Source organism: Tupaia chinensis, unplaced genomic scaffold (assembly GCF_000334495.1).
Source record: "Tupaia chinensis unplaced genomic scaffold, TupChi_1.0 Scaffold000047_1, whole genome shotgun sequence".
Taxonomy (NCBI): domain Eukaryota; kingdom Metazoa; phylum Chordata; class Mammalia; order Scandentia; family Tupaiidae; genus Tupaia; species Tupaia belangeri.
This window is the reverse complement of record NW_006159505.1, coordinates 3,004,829-3,022,375: the sequence shown is the minus strand read 5'-3', so window position 1 is coordinate 3,022,375 and position 17,547 is coordinate 3,004,829. Positions and strand designations below refer to the sequence as shown.

At 40.6% G+C, this 17,547-nt stretch overlaps 1 pseudogene; it reads left to right on the top strand.

Annotated features, from left to right (window-relative positions):
• The first annotated feature begins 15,368 nt into the window (after positions 1-15,368).
• On the top strand, positions 15,369-16,447 carry LOC102476532 (proteasome subunit alpha type-3-like; annotated as a pseudogene).
• Positions 16,448-17,547: the final 1,100 nt, after the last annotated feature.

The following is a 17,547-nucleotide window of genomic DNA, read 5'->3' as shown; positions in this document are numbered from 1 at the left end:
CCGTTCCACCCCACCCCGCTCGGTGTTCGCCCACCCCTCCTGGCCACCGACTTCTCCCCGCTCGGATCCGTCATTGGGTCTCCGCTCAGTTCCCGGCCCCGGCAGCCCGGCCCGCCTCAGTCTCCACCCCGCCTCCTGTCCATCCCTTTCTTCCTCGGGTCCCCGTCGTCTCCCTTGCCATGGCCCCTTTTCTCGAGCCCCACCCTTATTGCCTGCTCTTTTCCCTGTTCGTCAGCTCTGCGAGGCCCTCCCTGGGCCGCTCCACTCCTGGGGACGGGCCTTCTGCAACCTTGGGCAAGGAGGGTGGGATCTGGGCGTTGTTTTCCCCAGAGGCTCGCCCCGAAGTACGGGTCTCACGGAAGGTGGGATTTGGTGGTCGGAAACAGAATGCCGGCATCGTTTTCTCCCTGAGACGGAATTATTGTCGTCTGGGCTGTAGAGGAAATGACAGCTGAATTGGAGACGACTTGAGAAGGGGGTGGTTGGAGGTGAAAGAGGCGGCGTCGGCGGCGGTGGTTTTTTCCCCCTCAGATTAGGCTGTGGCTTTTCGGAAATCTTCTTTTCTTCCCTTGACTTTCATCACTGGTCATTCTTTTGGCAGTGTGGATGCTTTTTAGATCTCTGCCAGATGCTATGTCATGATCATTTACTTGGAATTTTTCACATCTCACCTCCCCTTTTTCTCTCTTCAACATGAAGCATCATCTGATTTTCCTCATGGTGGTGCAAACAGGAATTACTGGGGAAATATTAATTATTCATTTTTTTCTATTTTCCAATAATATACTTAGGATTCGTATGAGAGAAGGCTTAGGGGAACAAACATCTTTGTTTTGTAGGATTTCCTTTGGGTAATGGAATAGAGAGGAATAGATTTCATCATGTTTTTATCTAAATTAGATTTCAAGACCATTTGGACTAAATGACTCTTTTGTGTTTACTATTTCATACTGTCTCGTGTGTGAAATTTTATCATTTACCTGGCTAGAGTTCTGTTTCTATACTGTATATTAGGTACAAGGTTCAAATTTTGTGATAGTTGTCTTTAAAATTACTTCCGGTGATCATTCTAATTTTATGCTATATTATACAGAGTCGACACTGGACAATTCAGAGATTATTATCCTCCTTTGATTTCTTTGTATGTTTCATGATCATTTTAAAAATTCAGAAATTAAGAGGTTAGTTCCAAGTCCTCAAACAACGGGTACCTGCTAGGTGTCTTAGTCGAGAGTATAGAAAACATTCCTTATTTGTTCCGTATTATCATATCTTGAACTATTTATGCTAATTTGAATGGCAGTACAGTGATTTAACGCTAGCTGAAGAGTTGAATCCATTTGGATCTGGAAAATTGTTTTTCTCTTTTCATATGTAATCTTCCCCCTGCTAAAGGGAAAAAAAAAATCTAGTCCCCCGATCTTTGCTTATAGATTTTCCCAAACGAAATATAAACTTGTTTCCTTAGGGTGAGAATCTTGGTAGAACCTATGGAGTTTGTCCTGGTCCTGGTTGTGCATGAAAAGCTCATTAAAATCTCTCTGTCAAGAAAATTTTAGCAAGAATAAGATTTTAAGTATTTGCAGACTTCTTTTGAACTTTTTGATTATGTTCTAATTCACATTGTAGTTTTATGGCTTCTCATTTCTATCTTTCTTTAAGCCTTTACCAACTCCCCCCCAGAATTCCTGAAGTCTTGTTGGAATTTTTTTTTTAATAATTTTTTAGAACAATTTCAGATTTACAGAAAAATTGAGAAGGTAGTACAGAGGTTTCCTATAGATCCCTGCACGTTTCCTCTGTTGTCACCATCTTAAAATTCTTACAGTACGTTTGCTACATTACTTAACTGGTATTGACTTGTTATTGTTAATTTTTTAAAAGACTTATTTCATTTTATTTGTCATGGTTATTATTTTTTTAACCAGGAAGAGAGAGAGAATGTGCGGGAGAAAGTGAGAAAGCAAGCCACCAGGTCCTGGGCTTGAACTGCAGTGGGCGGTGTGGGAAAGTTTAGCACCTTGGGTACCACAACATCTGCCTCTATTTTGTTACTATTAATTAAAATCCATAGTTTATGCAGAATTCCTTAGTTTTAACCTAGTGTTGTTTTTCTGTTTGAGCATTTGATTCAGGGTACCACGTTTCATCTAGTTATGTCTTTGAATCCAATGAGATGTTTCTTTACGATTGTGTTTACATGCTTTTTCACTCTTTGGAACTATGAGGTTATTCTCTTTGGAGGCTACTATATTGCTAAGTAATGTCATCCAATACCTTTGACAATGAAAGATTGATCTCTTTTTCCATGGTCAATGTCTGTAGTTTTCTTATGCATTAGTAAAGGTCTGTGGAATCCATGTCATCTTGATGTAACTGTTCATGAATTATTTATTTTTAGGTCTGTTAGAATTCCACAATTCAGCTTTCAAAGACCATAGTCTATGGCAAAGACTTGTTTGTTTCCTTAATAGCATTTACTGCATTATAATTTTTTTGTCTTTGTTTTTGTGTATTTGCAACAGAATGCAAGTCTCATGAAGATAATAAGAACTATTACTATTTTTGTTTGTTATATATCCCCATTGCCTTACATAATACAAGGTTGATAGTAGCCACTCAGAAATATTTGCTGAATGAATGATGGTTGACTATAATAGTAACCAAAGCTGGTAGCTTGTATTATGCTCTCTGCTATGGAGAAGTCTATATTTTTTTCTTTATGCCATTAAGTTTAACAATAACATTTCATACTTTTCTCATTTGATTTTATACAGGAATACTCCTGATTCTCAAAAGGGAGGGAGGCTAGTAATTGAGAAGCCTAACCATTTCGCTAAACCAAACCAAACAAAAAAAGATTGACCTGCACTTGATACTTTTTTTAAGTCCTTGTTGAAGCTGTTGTTAAATTATTAGTTGATGATGATCAGTGAAAAAATGTAAAATTAATTAATAAAAAAGTTATTGATAAAAATTTATTAGTATAACAGAAATATACGGCAGATTTTGTTAAAGATGTATTCATGATAACTTGAAATTAGGTAGACATTTTAATTTATCAAAAATGTAAGGTTCTGGGACTGGCAGGTGATGTGGTGGTTGGAGGTGTTGAATTCCCATGTGGCTGACCGCAGTTCAAGTCCCAGACCTGGCAGCTTGCTTCTCGCTTTCCCTTTCTTTCTCTGGCTTTCTCTGGTCAAATTAAAAAAATAACAACAACAAATGTAATTAAATAATTCTTTAAAAATTAAGGTTTTGGGCCAGCAGGTGGCATAGTGATTGAGACGATGGACTCCCACATGGCCAGCTATGATTTGGGTCCTGGACCTGGAGGGTTGAAATTTAGCTGAGCATGTGTACCCCAAATCCTGAGAAGAGAATGGAGGAGAAGGGATTGTGGCGTATCCATGCCCCCTGGGGGGGTGTGACTTCTCATTTTTTGTCTTTGTCTCTCTGGTGAGCACACACACCCTATAACAAAAATCTCTCTAAAAATTAAAGTCTTATGCTCTATAATGAAGGTTAATTGTATCAGTACGTGAAATATTGAGTTAATGTCACTGATCTTAGTGGTCTTTAAATAATTATACTCAGGGTTTCTCTGTATATCCATACTATACATGGTATAATAAAGGAATATTGAAATAAACAATTCAAAGTTTCCTCGGGGAGGGCAAGTCCCATAGTCTAGTGGTTAAGGGGGCCTGATTCCATGTGACTGACTGTGGTTCTATTGCTGGCCCCAATAATTTGAAAAGTTTGCTAGGTGCCTGTGTGCCCCAAATCCTCATAGGGTAGAGAAATAGAGAAGGGATTAGAGAGTGACCATATTCCACTAGAAAGTGATACCCCCCCCCCAGCAAGTGCACTTACTGCCCTCTGGCAATTAAAAAAAAAACAAGAAAAAAGTTTCCTTGAGGAGTCTCTTTTGTTATTACCTCTGACTGTTGTCTTTAAACAGAGGCACTTTTAGGAATGTCATTTAATGGTTTACAGAAGATTTTATTATATACAAATATTATCAACTCTTTTTTATATAAAAAGAATTACTTTATTTTAACTTTGTTTTTTAATTCGGCCAGAGAGACACAGAGTGAGGGAGAGAGCCAGAGAGAGAAAGTAAGAAAGCAAGCTGCCAGGTCCAGGACTCAAACCGCTGTTGGTCATGTGGGTGTCCAGCGTTCTTAACCACCAAACTACCTACTGGTCCTCATTTTTTTTTTTTTTCAAAGAGAGTTTTTTTTGCTGTAGGTCTCATATGTTCACTGAGAAGACAGAGAGAGAAACAAAAAGTGAGAAATCACTGCCTGGGGGGATGTCCATACTACAATCTCTTTTCTATTCTCCTCTCGGGATTTTGGGCATTCGTGCACTTGTGCCCACTCAAACCTCATGGTTAGTCATATGAAATCCAGCCACCTTAACCACCAGGCCTTATCCCTAAACTTTTATTTATTTGTTTGTTTGTTTATTTATGTATTTTATTTGATTGATTCCATTTGTTGTTGTTTTTTTCTTTTTTTTAATCATCCTAGATTCCATTCTTCTTCCTTTTTTATCATTTTTTAACATTTTATTTGTTATCATATATATATATATAATATGCTAGGCAGGGAAATGTTTCTCTCAGAAGCTAGCAGTACTGAACAGTTTATATTGACTAGAACTGGAGTTCTTACATTTTTTTCTTCAAGACCTTCTTAATGTGTTTATAGATTGTTGTGCACCCCAAAAAACTCTTAAGTCAAGAGTACTGTATTGAAAATTACCTGAGGTTGGGACCAGGAGTTGGCGTAATGGCTATGTTGCTGGACTCCCATGTAGTTGATGCGGTTTGAGTTCTCGGACCCGGTGGTTTAAAGTCATGCTGGGCGTGTGTGCGTACGTGCCCAAGATCCCAAGAGGAGAATAGAGGAGAATAGAGGAAAAGGGATTGTAGTGTGGCCATTCCCCCTGGGGGGTGATTCTCGCTTTCTGTCTTCCTGTCTTTCTGTCTTTCTGGCAAGCGCAAGCGTCCTATAGCAAAAACCTCTCCAGAAAAAGAAAAGAAAGAAAACTACCTGAGGGGAACCAGCAGGTGGTGTAATGGTTACATCACTGAACTCCCACGTAGTCGACTGTGGGGTTCGAGTCTCGGGCCCAGGAACTTAAAACTCACACCGGGCACTTGTGTGTGTGTGCCCAATATCCTGAGAGGAGAATGGAGGAGAAGGGATTTCAGTGTGGTCCTCCCCCCTGGGGGTGATTTCTCGCTTTCTGTGTGTCTCTGTCTCTTCGGTGAGTGCATACCCTATAGCAAGAATCTGTCCCCCCCAAAAAAAATTACCTGAGGAAATTGAAAAATAATATGGTTTGGGTAGTGACACAGTGGTAATACAGTGCTTTGTGAAGCTAACATACATGGGAAGGTTTCATATTTATTTCTGGATATTTCCCTGAACTTGCTGAGTAGGTGCCATACATGTGGTGTAGAGATGCTGCTGGGGATGCCACTTCTCTTTCTCTTGCTCATGAAAAAAATACACTTAAAATAAATTTTTTTTTAGGGAGATTTTTGCTACAGGGTGTGTGTGCTCACTGGAGAGAGAGAGAGAAACAGAAAGCGAGAAATCACCGCCATTGCCATAATCCCTTCTCCTGGAATCTTGGGTGGGTACACATGTACGTGCACCTGGTGTGAGTTTTAAGCCCAGGAGGGGTGTGCATCCCCTGCCCTCCAGCTCCTCTGGATCCTGGGCATCCTTGTACATAACCAGCTTGGCCTGACTGTTGTTCTTTTGATCTTTTGACAGAATGATGTATGTTTTCATTTTATATACTGGGTTCTAGATTTAAATCCTTGCAACTGAGGACTCATGTTTAGTTTGAGGAAATTTTCTTGACTTATTTGTGTGGTATCTTCATTTTCAGTTCTCCCTGAGATTCTCTTTTTTTAATTTGCTAGATGTTGCGTGCCCATTTCCCCAATGGGCGTGGTCATACCGTATTCCCCTGTCTTCTATTTCTCCATGCTACCAGAATTTTGGGCATGCATGCACGTGTGCCCAGTGCTTTTTTCAAGTTGGGAGACCAAAATTTGAACTTCTGTGGTCAGCTATGTGGAATCTGGCTCCCTTAACCTCTAGGCCAAAGAGCTGGCCCCTCTCTGGAATGCTTATTAGACCTCCTGGATTGGTCCTTTTATAGTATTTTATCTTTCTTTTTTCCATATTTTATGTTCCTATTCTAATTTTCTTTTTTAAAAAAAGAATTATTTATTTTTATTTATTTTTTAATTTGACCAGAAAGGGACAGAGCAAGAGAGAGTGGGGGAAAGTGAGAAAGCAAGCCACCATGTCCAGGACTCAAGCTGCAGTTGACCATGTGGGAGTCTAGAACCCTTAACCACCATGCCCCATCTGTTCTAACTTTCAAAAGATTTTCTTTTTTTTTTTTTTGAGAGGTTTTTGCTATAGGGAGCATGTGCTCACCAGATAGAGACAGAGACAGAAAGCGAGAAATCACCCCCCAGGGGGGATGGCCATGCCGCAATCCCTTCTCCTCCATTCTCCTCTCGGGATCTTGGGCACGCACGCACACGCACCTGGCGTGAGTTTAAGCCACTGGGTCTGGGACTCGAACCGCGGTCAACTGTGTGGGAGTCCAGTGACATAGCCATTACGGTAACTGCTGGCCCCTCAAAAGATTTTATAAACATTTTTCTACTTAGTTTTATTTCTGCTGCATCCTTTTTTTTTTTAAGATTTTTGCCGTAGTGTGCATGAGCTCACAGGCGAGGGGGGGAGGGGGGGATGACCACACCGCAGTCTCTTCTCTTCCAGTTTCCTCTTGGGATTTTGGGAACACACACACACACACACACGCGCGCACGCGCACCTGGTATGAATTTTCAGCTTCCAGTTTCAGGACTTGAATCATGGTCCACTATATGGGAGTCCAGTGACGTAACCATTATGCCATCTGCTGGTCCCAACTGACCATAGTTCTTTTTTTCTTTTTAAGAATTATTTTATTAAACTTTATTTTATTTATTTACTTATTTATTTTAATTTGACCAGAGAGGGATGGGGGGGGAGGTAGGGAGGGAGAGGGAGGGGAAGTGATAAAGCAAGCTACCAGTCCAAGAGTCAAACCATGGTCAACCATGTGGGAGTCCAGTGCCCTTAACCACCACACAACCTGCCAGGCCCCCTAATCCTGACCCTAGAGCTTGAAAAACATGCTGGGCATATACATGCATGCCTAGGATGCTGATAAGATTGAAAAATGTAGAAAAGAGTATTATGTTGTGACCAGGCCCCAAAGGTGGTTCTCTCTCTCTCTCTCTTTCTCACTGTGTATATGGATACTCTGACTTTAAAAAATAAAATCAGGGCCAGCCAGCAGGTAGCATGGAGGTTAAGATGGGTGGATCCCACATGACTGACTGTATAGTTTGAGTCTTGGACTTAGTGGCTTGAAAACATGCTGGGTGCATGTGTGTGTGTGCCCAAAATCCCAAGCAGCCAAACAGTGGAGGTAACCAAGTGTGCATCCTGAGATGAATGGATAAACAAAATGTGATATATAACTTTAAATTAGAATATTACTCAACTTTGGAAAGAACGTCTTGTCCATGTTGTAGCATAGACGAACCTTGAAGGCTTTATGCTATATGTAATAAGCCAATCACAAAAGGACAACTACTATATAATTTTAAAATTAACTAGTAAGTAAATAAACATCACATTATCCTGTCCTGCCATTGTATAATTGCATAAAACCTTGCCCAGAGACCAGCAGGTATCATAGATTAAAGTACTATACTCCCACACGACCACGATTCAAGTCCTAAGCCTAATGGCTTGAAAATCATACCAGGTGCACGTGTGTGTGCCCAAAATTCCCAGAGGAGAATGGAGGAGAAAGATTGCAGCATGGCCAACCCTCCTGGAGATTGATTTATCACTTTCCCTCTCTGTCTGTCTCTGGCAAGAACACATGCCTTATGGCAAAAACCTAAAAAAAAATAAAAGCTTTCACAGTGACCAGCAGGTGGCATGGTGGTTAAGGTGGCTGAGTCCTACATGGCTGACTGCACAGCTCCAGTTGAGACCTGATGGCTCGCGAAACATGCTAGGTGCATGTTCATGTGTGCTCAAAATTTCAAGAGGGAAATATAGGAAAAGGTATTGTAGGTTGACCATGCCTTATGGGAGGTGCTTTCTCACCTTGTTCTCTCTCCTATGCATGCAGGCAACCTCTAGGAAATTGACGGACAGAAGGAAGGGTCGGAAGGAGTCACTTAAAAGAAAACAAGCCTACCACACTTTGACTTTTAACTTGATTCATAGCACTATCTTTACCTGTTGTCATAAGACAGATTTTTTTTTAATTCTTTTTTTTTTTTTTAAGAATTGTTTTATTTAGCTTTATTTATTTATTTTTTAATTTGACCAGAGAGGGACAGGGAGAGAGAGAAAGCGAGAAAGCAAGCTGCCAGGTCTGGGACGGGAACCACAGTCAGCCATGTGGGAGTCCAGCACCTCTAACCACCATGCCACCTGCTGGCCCCATAAGACAGATTTTCAAAACATTTTTTTTTTTAAGTCATCATTAAGGTATATGCTGTGCCTTCATGCCACCTCCTGACCCTCTTCATAGCTTTTAAAAATCACCACTAGGAACAAATCTTTTCAACTGACCTGTGTGGCTCATACTGTATTATGTGTCTCCTCTCTATCTATTGTTATCTTTTTGTGTTTTTTGGGGGGAGAGGTTTTTTGCTATAGGGCGCGTGCGTGTGCTCACCAGACAGAGAGAGACATAGAGACAGAAAGTGAGAAATCACCCCCCAGGGGGGATGGTCATGCCGCAATCCCTTCTCCTCCATTCTCCTCTCGGGATCTAGGGCACGCACGCTCACGCTCACGCGCCCAGAGTGAGTTTTAAGCCACTGAGTCCGGGACGCGAACCGTGGTCGACTACGTGGGAGTCCAGCGACATAGCCGTTATGCTAACTGCTGCTTCCCTATCTATTGTTATCTTGAATGTATCTCATACCTTCTCTCTGTCATACCAACCTTTTTTCAGTTGTTGGAAGATCTTTACTGATCTTCACCTTGTCAGTAGAAGACCATCTTGTACCTGGTCTTCTCTCTGCCTGGTTAACTCCAGCTTAATTTCAGCTTTAGATAATTTCTTCAAAGAAGCCCTCACAGATTTCCACAGTGTAGTTAAGATTAATACTCTTTTTTTAAATAATTATTTAATTTTAATTTAATTTTATTTACTTATTTAACTTTAACTTATTTTAATTTGACCAGAGAGAGACAGAGCAAGCAAGAGAGAGAAAGAGAAAGGGAAAGTGAGAAAGCAAGCTGTCAGGTCCAGGACTCAAACTGCAGTTGGCCATGTGGGAGTCTAGTGCCCTTAACCACCACACCACCTATTGGCCCCAAGATTTTTATTCTTTAAAAAGAAAAATAAAATTTGGGAGGCCAGTAGGTGGCGTGGTGGCTAAGGGTGATGGACTCCCACATGGCTGACCATGGTTCGAGTCCTGAGTCTGGTGGCTTGCTTTCTCACTTTATCTCTCTTTCTCTCACTCTGTTCCTCTAAAATAAGCAAATAAATAAAGTTAAATAATAATTCTTAAAAAAATTTAAGAGGATGCATACATTTGCCAGTGAGAGAAAGAGAGAGGGACAAAGCACCCTCTAATGGGATGTGGTCACACCATAATCCCATCATCATTTCAGCATCCTGTTGGGATTTTAGGCATGCACACACATGTGCCTCATGTGTTTTTCAAGCCACGGGGACCAGATTCAATCTGTGCAGACAGCCACGTGCGATCTGGATCTCTTTAACCACTAAGATTTGGGGCTGGCTGTAAATTCCTATTCTTTATGCATCAGTGCCCTATATTTCTCATTGCTACCTGTAATAGAGTTGTAATTATTTGCTTATTTGTTAAAATTTGTTTTTTCATTTGACTGTAAGTTCCACAGGGATAGTATTTGTGAATTTCTTACTCATTGCTGGTTTTTTTTTTTTTTTTTTTCTGAGAGAGATTTTTTTTTTCTATAGTGCATGTGTTCTCACTGGAGAGACAGCAAGACAGAAAGTGAGAAATCACTCCCCAGGGAGGAACAACCATTCCACAATCACTTCTCCACTCTCTTCTCAGAATTTTAAGCATACACATGCATGTGCCTGGCAGGGGTTTCAAGCTTCCTGGTCCAGGACATGAACCATGGTCGGCAATGTGATAATCAAGTGAAATAGCCATCATGCCATCTCCTGGTCCTTCATTGCTGTATTCTAACCACATTATACAGTGCTTGGCAAATAGCAAAGGATCACTTTTTTTTTTTTTTTTTCTTAGAGAGATTTTTTGCTATAGGATGTGTATGCTCACTATAGAGACAGAGACAGAAAACGAGAAATCACCCCTCAGGGGAATGGCCATGTTGCAATCCCTTCTCCATTCTCCTCTCAGGATTTTGGGCACGCACACATGCACATGCACCCCGTGTGAGTTTTAAGCCACCCGGTCTGACTGGAACCACAGTTAACTACTTGTGGGTCCAGTGACATAATCATGTCACCTGCTGCTCCCAGGATCACTAATTTTTTTTTTTTTTAAGTGACAAAGGTTATATGCACTTATAAGAGAGAAAACATTTCCCAAAGGATAGTAAAGCTTAGCTAAAGAGCTTTGAATGAATACAGAAGGCATACAAATTATATTTTAAATTTAGATATGTCTGATATTCTGTGAAAAAGAGCTATTTTAATTTCTGGAAGTCTTCTGATCATAAATGGGTATGAATGTATGGAAGGATTCTAAAACATGCCTGTGAGTGGACACTATAAATGGTCTACAAGTGAACTATACTCCCTTTATTTGCAATTTTGGTGTAACATCAATATAAGGGAGAGAAAACAATTTGAATGCTGACTAGGTGAGATTGAGATCTTGATTTATTATATAAAGAATTCTTAAAGAATATAACAAAACAAAAATATAGAACTAAAGTATAAAACAATTTACTATATTAAAGTGATATATCCCTCCCTCCTCTCTCTCTCTCTCTCCATATATATATGTATGTGTGTGTGTATATATATATATACACACACACATACATACATACACACATCTATATTTTAATGTGTTTATTGCCCGTTTAAACCACTACACAATTGGTGTGGTGGTTAAGGCACTGGACTCTCATATGGCTAATTAAGCAGTTCGAGTCCTGGACTCAGTGACTTGAAAATCATGCTGGGTGTCTGTACCTGAATGGCCAAAATCCCAAGAAGAGAATGGAGGAGAAGGGATTGCAGCATGGCTCCCTGTGTTTGCAAAAGGCAAGAAATCATCCCCCGGGGAGATGGCCACAGCAATCCCTTCTCAATTCTCTTCTTGGGAGTTGGGGCACACACATACATGTGTTCATGAGTTTCAAGCTGCGGGGTCCAGGACTTGAACTATATTTGGCCATGTGGGAGTCCAGCACCTTAACCACTGTGCCACCTACTGGCCCTTCTGATTTGTTTTTGAAGAATCCAGGTGATCTTATATGTAGGTAGTTACATGTTTAAATTTCTTTCTTTCTTTCTTTCTTTTTTTTTTGAGAGATTTTTCGCTATAGGGCCCATGCGCTCGCCAGACAGAGAGAGAGAGAGAGACATAGAGACAGAAAGCGAGAAATCACCCCCCGGGGGGATGGTCACGCCGCAATCCCTTCTCCATTCTGCTCTCAGGATCTAGGGCACGCACGCACACGCGCCCGGCGTGAGTTTTAAGCCACTGGGTCCAGGACGCGAACCGCGGTCGACTACGTGGGAGTCCAGCGACACAGCCATTACGCTAACTGCTGGTTCCCTAAATTTATTTCTTTGTAGGTATATTCCAGATAAGATTGGGGAAATATATGAAGTTCCCATAGGTGAGCTTACTTATACAGAGTAGCTCATGGTGCTTGTCAAAGGTTTAAGATACTGTTTTTTCTGTCTCTTTTAGTTAACTTCTTCCTCAGACCTCAGCTTTAAAGTATTTTTCTCTAGGAAATTTTTATATGCCAGCCTCATTGTAGAAGACAGTTCTCACCAACAACATACTTCTACTACACATTTTATAACAGGTACACTGCTTCTCCCTCACGTATCCTTGATAGAGAGAATGTGTTCATTTAAAAAATATTCTTAGCACATTTGTTCAGTAACTGACATTTAGTATGTACTCATTGAAATGAACTGTAAGTGAGTAGGCTCACTTTTCTGTTATATTTGCCTTGGGCTACAAATGTTTCAAAGCTATAGCCCTGTCAGTAAGATTAGGTTTATTACTGAAGTTGTCTGCCAGTGGTTGTTAAATATGGTAAAGTGAAATAGAAATCCCATTGAGATCATTGTTATACCTGGTCTTCACAGAATTCTAAGGGGATATGGTCTTTCTTTCTGGTCAGATTTTTTGTTTAAAGAATTATTTCTTTTAACTTTATTTATTTATTTTAATTTGACCAGAGAGGAACAGAATGAGAGAGAGAGAGAGAGAGAGAGAGAGAGAGAGAGAAAGTAAACCACCAGGTCTGGGACTTGAACCACAGTTGGTCATGTGAGAGTCCAGGCCCTTAACCACCATGCCACCTGCCGGCCCCTCTCTGGTCAAATTAAAAATAGCGATAATAATAAATAAAAATAAAAAAATACATGTATGAGTATGCAGTTGCTAATCTTACATAGAAATAAAGTTCTACATGGGCCAGTGATTGCATTTTGGAGTCTTAAGTGCATATCTTTACTAGTGTCAGTTATTTTTATTTATTTGTTTTAATGAGGTTTTTTTTTTTTTTTTTTTTTTGCTTAGGGCGTGTGCACTCGCCTTAGGATGTGTGAACTTGCTGGAGAGAGAGAGAGAGAGAGAGGGAAAATGAGAAATCACTCTTGGCGGGGGAGTGAGGGGGTGACAGCCACACTGCAATCTCTTCTCCTGGGATCTTGGGCATGCATGCACACACACCCAATGTGAGTTTTAAGATACCGGGTCTGGGACTCAAAACACTGTCAGCCAGAGTCTAGTGACATAACTTCTTTGCCATCTGCTGGTCCCAAATTTCTTTTCTTTTCTTTTCTTTTCTTTTCTTTTTTTTTTTAAGTAGAATGAATATTTAACACTTGAGGGAAAAATCTGCATATTTAACTATGTCTGCCAATATTTTATAGTTGTCTTGCCCCCTGCCTAATCTGTAATTCATTTTAAAATTTATTTTTAGGTTTTTGACATAGGGCCCATATGGTTACCAGAGATAGAGCGGGGAAAAAGTGATAATTCACCCCCTTGGGGTGATGAGCATGCTGCAGTCCTTTCTTCTTTGTTCTTTTCTCTTCTTGAGATTTTGGGCATACACATGCACCTGGAGTGATTTTCAAGTCATTAGGTCCCAGATTCAAACCACAGTGGGCCATGTGGAAATCCAGCACCTTAATCACCATGCCACCTGGTGGCCCTTTATTTATTTTTTAAAATTTTTGCCACAGGGTATGTGTGCTTACTGGAGAGAAACAGAGAGAAAAAGTGAGAAATTACCCACGAGGGGGATGGCCATGCTTTGGTGCTTTCTACCTCTGTTCTCCTTAGATTTTTGGTCACACATACATGCATGCCCAGCATGTTTTTCAAGCCACCAGATTTCAGACTCAAACCAAGGAGTTGGCCATGTGGGATCCAACCTCTTAACCACCATGCCACCTGCTGGTCCCTGTACCTAATTTTACTGAAAGAACTTCCCTTTGTTTTTTTTCTCCCACCGTTTAGATTTTTTACTATTAGAAATTGTTTTGCTTTTGTAATTATTACTGATTTTAAATAATTTTCTTAATTATGGATGATGAATGGTTTTGCTTTATCACAGCTTTATTTTATTTTACTTTTTTTAGAGAGAGATTTTTGCTATAGGGCACATGTGCTCATCAGAGAGAACAGACAGACCAGACAGAAAGCTATAAATCACCCCCCAGGGAGCCGGCCACACTGCAGTCCCTTTTCTCTTCTCCTCTTGGGATTTTAGGCATGCACACACATGCACCTGGTATGAATTTTAAGCCATCGGGTCCGGGACTCGATCCGCAGTCAGCTACATGGGAGTCCGACGATGTAACCATTATACCATCTGCTAGTCCCCACAGCTTTATTTTTTTTACTTGATTAAAGTTTTTCCCTTTTTCATGGTAGAGAACATGTGCACAAGAGAGGAAGGGAAGAAGGGCGGAGCACTCTCTACATGGTCTGGTCGTGTCACGATCCTCTCAGTCCTCTAGCCCATCAGATCCTGGACATTTCACACATGTGTTGCCATATTTCAGGGTGACCAGGCTGGGGGTTTCTGCCTTAGTCGCCATGTGGAATTTGGGTTTTCTTGAGCAATGCATTATCACTGTGCTATGGTGTTGGTTTGGTTTGGTTTGGTTTGATTTGTTATTTTTAACAAATTAATTTCATTTGTTGTTATTATTTTTTTTAATTCTACCAGAAAAAAGGAGAGAGGGAAAGTGAGAAAGCAAGCTGCCACATCTAGGACTTTAACCACAGTTGGCCATGTGGGAATCCAGCACCTTAATCACTATCCCACCTGTCTGCCTTCCATTTGATTTTTTAAAAAATCGTGTTTTTAATTTTATTTATTATTAAATTAGAAGAGAGACAGGTCCAGGACTTGAACTGAGGTTGGCCATGTGAGTGTCTCCCAATCACCACGCCACTTGCCGGGCCCCCTCCATTTGATTTTTACATTAAGATAATTTCTCCGATTTACTATTACACTAAGAGTTCTTTAGCAACAATTCGAATAGATACATAATATCGTGTGCCCTATAGAATGGATCATAACTCATATGACCATGACCCTATTGAAAAGTAGGGGGGAGTGGGTTTTTTTTTTTTTTTTTGAGTGGTTTTTGTTATATAAGGTGTGTGCGCTTGCCAGAAAGACAGAGAGACAGAAAGTGAGAAATCACCCCCTGGGGGATTGCCACGCCACAATCCCTTCTCCTCTTGGGATCTTTTGCATGTATGCTCATGCACCCAGTGTGAGTTTAAGCAACTGGGTCCGGGGCTCGAACCATGGTTGACTACATGGGAGTCCAGTGACATAGCCATTACACTAACTGCTGGTCCCAAAAGTAGGAGTTATTTGTGGTATGGTGTGGTGCCATAAAATATGTATGTTTCAGTAGATATCATGCAATAACCATATCAGAATAATGTAATTCTATCCATTCAAAAGCATGCATTAGGGGTCTGCTCAGTGCTGCAGTGCAGGGAAGTGGTCTAGGCCTGGAAGCCCTATGCATCCGGGTTGTTGTGTTGTAACACCATGAGCTCAATCAGCACTGGGTATGACCTGTCAGCATCTACATTCTCTCATGGAAGAGTTTTTCAAGTTGAATATGCTATGAAGGCTGTGGAAAATAGTAGTACAGCCATTGGAATCAGATGTAAAGATGGTGATGTCTTTAGGGTAGAAAAATTAGTCCTTTCTTGGGACCAGCAGTTAGCGTAAGGCTTTGTCGCTGAACTCCCATGTAGTTGACCACGGTTCAAGTCCTGGACCTGGTGGCTTAAACTCATGCCGGGCATGTGTGCGTTAGTGTCCAGGATCCCGAGAGGAGAATGGAGGAGAAGGGATTGCGGCGTGGCCATCCCCTCTGGGGGGTGCTTTCTGTCTCTCTGTCTCTCTCTCTCTGGCGAGCGCATGTGCCCTATAGCAAAAACCTCTCCAGAAAAAAAGAAAAATTAGTCCTTTCTAAACTCTGTAAAGAAGGTTCCAATAAACGACTTTTTAACGTTGATCAGCATGTTGGAATGACAGTAGCAGGTTTGTTGGCAGATGCTTGTTCTTTAGCAGACATAGCAAGAGAAGAAGCTTCCAACTTTGGATCTAACTTTGGCTATAACATTCCACTAAAATATCTTGCAGACGAAGTGGCCATGTATATACATGCATATACACTCTACAGTGCCGTTAGACCTTTTCGCTGCAGTTTCATGTTAGGGTCTTATAGTGTGAATGATGGTGTGTAACTCTACATGATTGACCCATCAGGTGTTTCATGTGGTTATTGGGGCTGTGCCATTGCAAAGCCAGGCAAGCTGCAAAGACAGAAATAGAAAAGCTTCAGATGAAAGAAATGACCTGCCGTGATGTTGTTAAAGAAGTTGCAAAAATAATTTACATAATATATGAAGAAGTTAAGGATAAAGCTTTTGAACTAGAGCTCAGCTGGGTTGGTGAATTAAGGAAGGCACAAAATTGTTCCCAAAGACATAGGAGAAGAAGCAGAGAAGTATACTAAGGAATCTCTGAAGGAAGAAGATGAATCAGATGATGATAATATATAATATTTACTTCAGCATTTCTTCTACTGTCAATTGATCCTACAGTCCCACGTTACTATTTAGTCCCATGGATTATATGTACCTACTGACCAATTTTCATTAAACTTTTGTTGTATAAAAATAAAAAGCATACATTAAGTAAGTCCCAAAAAGTGAGAAGACACACCACAACACGGTTGTATAAATCCTAATATTTTTATTCTGAATACTATTAGATTGTCAGAAAAGTCATGGCATTTTTCTGTTTTGCCTTTTTTAAAAAATAATTATTTAACTTGATTTATTCATTCATTTATTTTAATTTGACTAGAGAGCAGGCGGGAAAGTGAGAAATCAAGCCACCAGGTCCGGGACTTGAACCGTGATCAGCAATGTGGGAGAGTCCAGCACCTTAATCACCACACCACCTCTGACCCCTCTGCTTTTCTATGCAAAAATGCATCATGACTTTCCCAATGACCCAGTACTATGGGTACACAAAAATGTACAGATTTATAAACATTGTCTTGTGACTGTACTTACTTCATGTAGTGAATAGTTACCAGCTGCAGGAATCAGACATTGAGAATGGGATTCCCCACGCTAGAGAACTGGTTGTAAGTCTGAGTGGTCATTAAACTTAGAGGTCATTGAGACCAGCAGATGGCTTGATGGTTACATTGCTGAACTTGAGTCCCAAACCCAGAGGCTTAAAACTCATGCCAGGTACATGTGCTTGCTGTGCCCAAAATCCCTAGAGGAGAATGGAGGAGAAGGGATCGCTGCGTGGCCATACCCCTGGGGGCTGATTTCCGGCTTTCTGTCTCTGTCTGTCTCTCTCCCGTGAGCTGCGCCATATAGAAAAAAAAAAAAAAATCTCTCTAAAAAAAAAAAAACAAGAAACAAAAACATACAGGTCATTAAATGAGGAGTGACTGTAGTGTTTTAGTGAACAAGCTTTACCCAAATCCTCATGTATGTCTCTATTTCCTTTGAATACCTGTTTATATCCAGCATGCTGGATCAGATTGCTGATAAATTCTAGTTTAGACTCCCATTCATAGAGTATGAATGCACCTGCCTTCCAGTAGCTTTACTGATAACTTCAATTTGAAATAAAACATCCATTATGCTTTTCCCATTTTATAAGAACACTCCCATTAATAAATTGTGCTCGT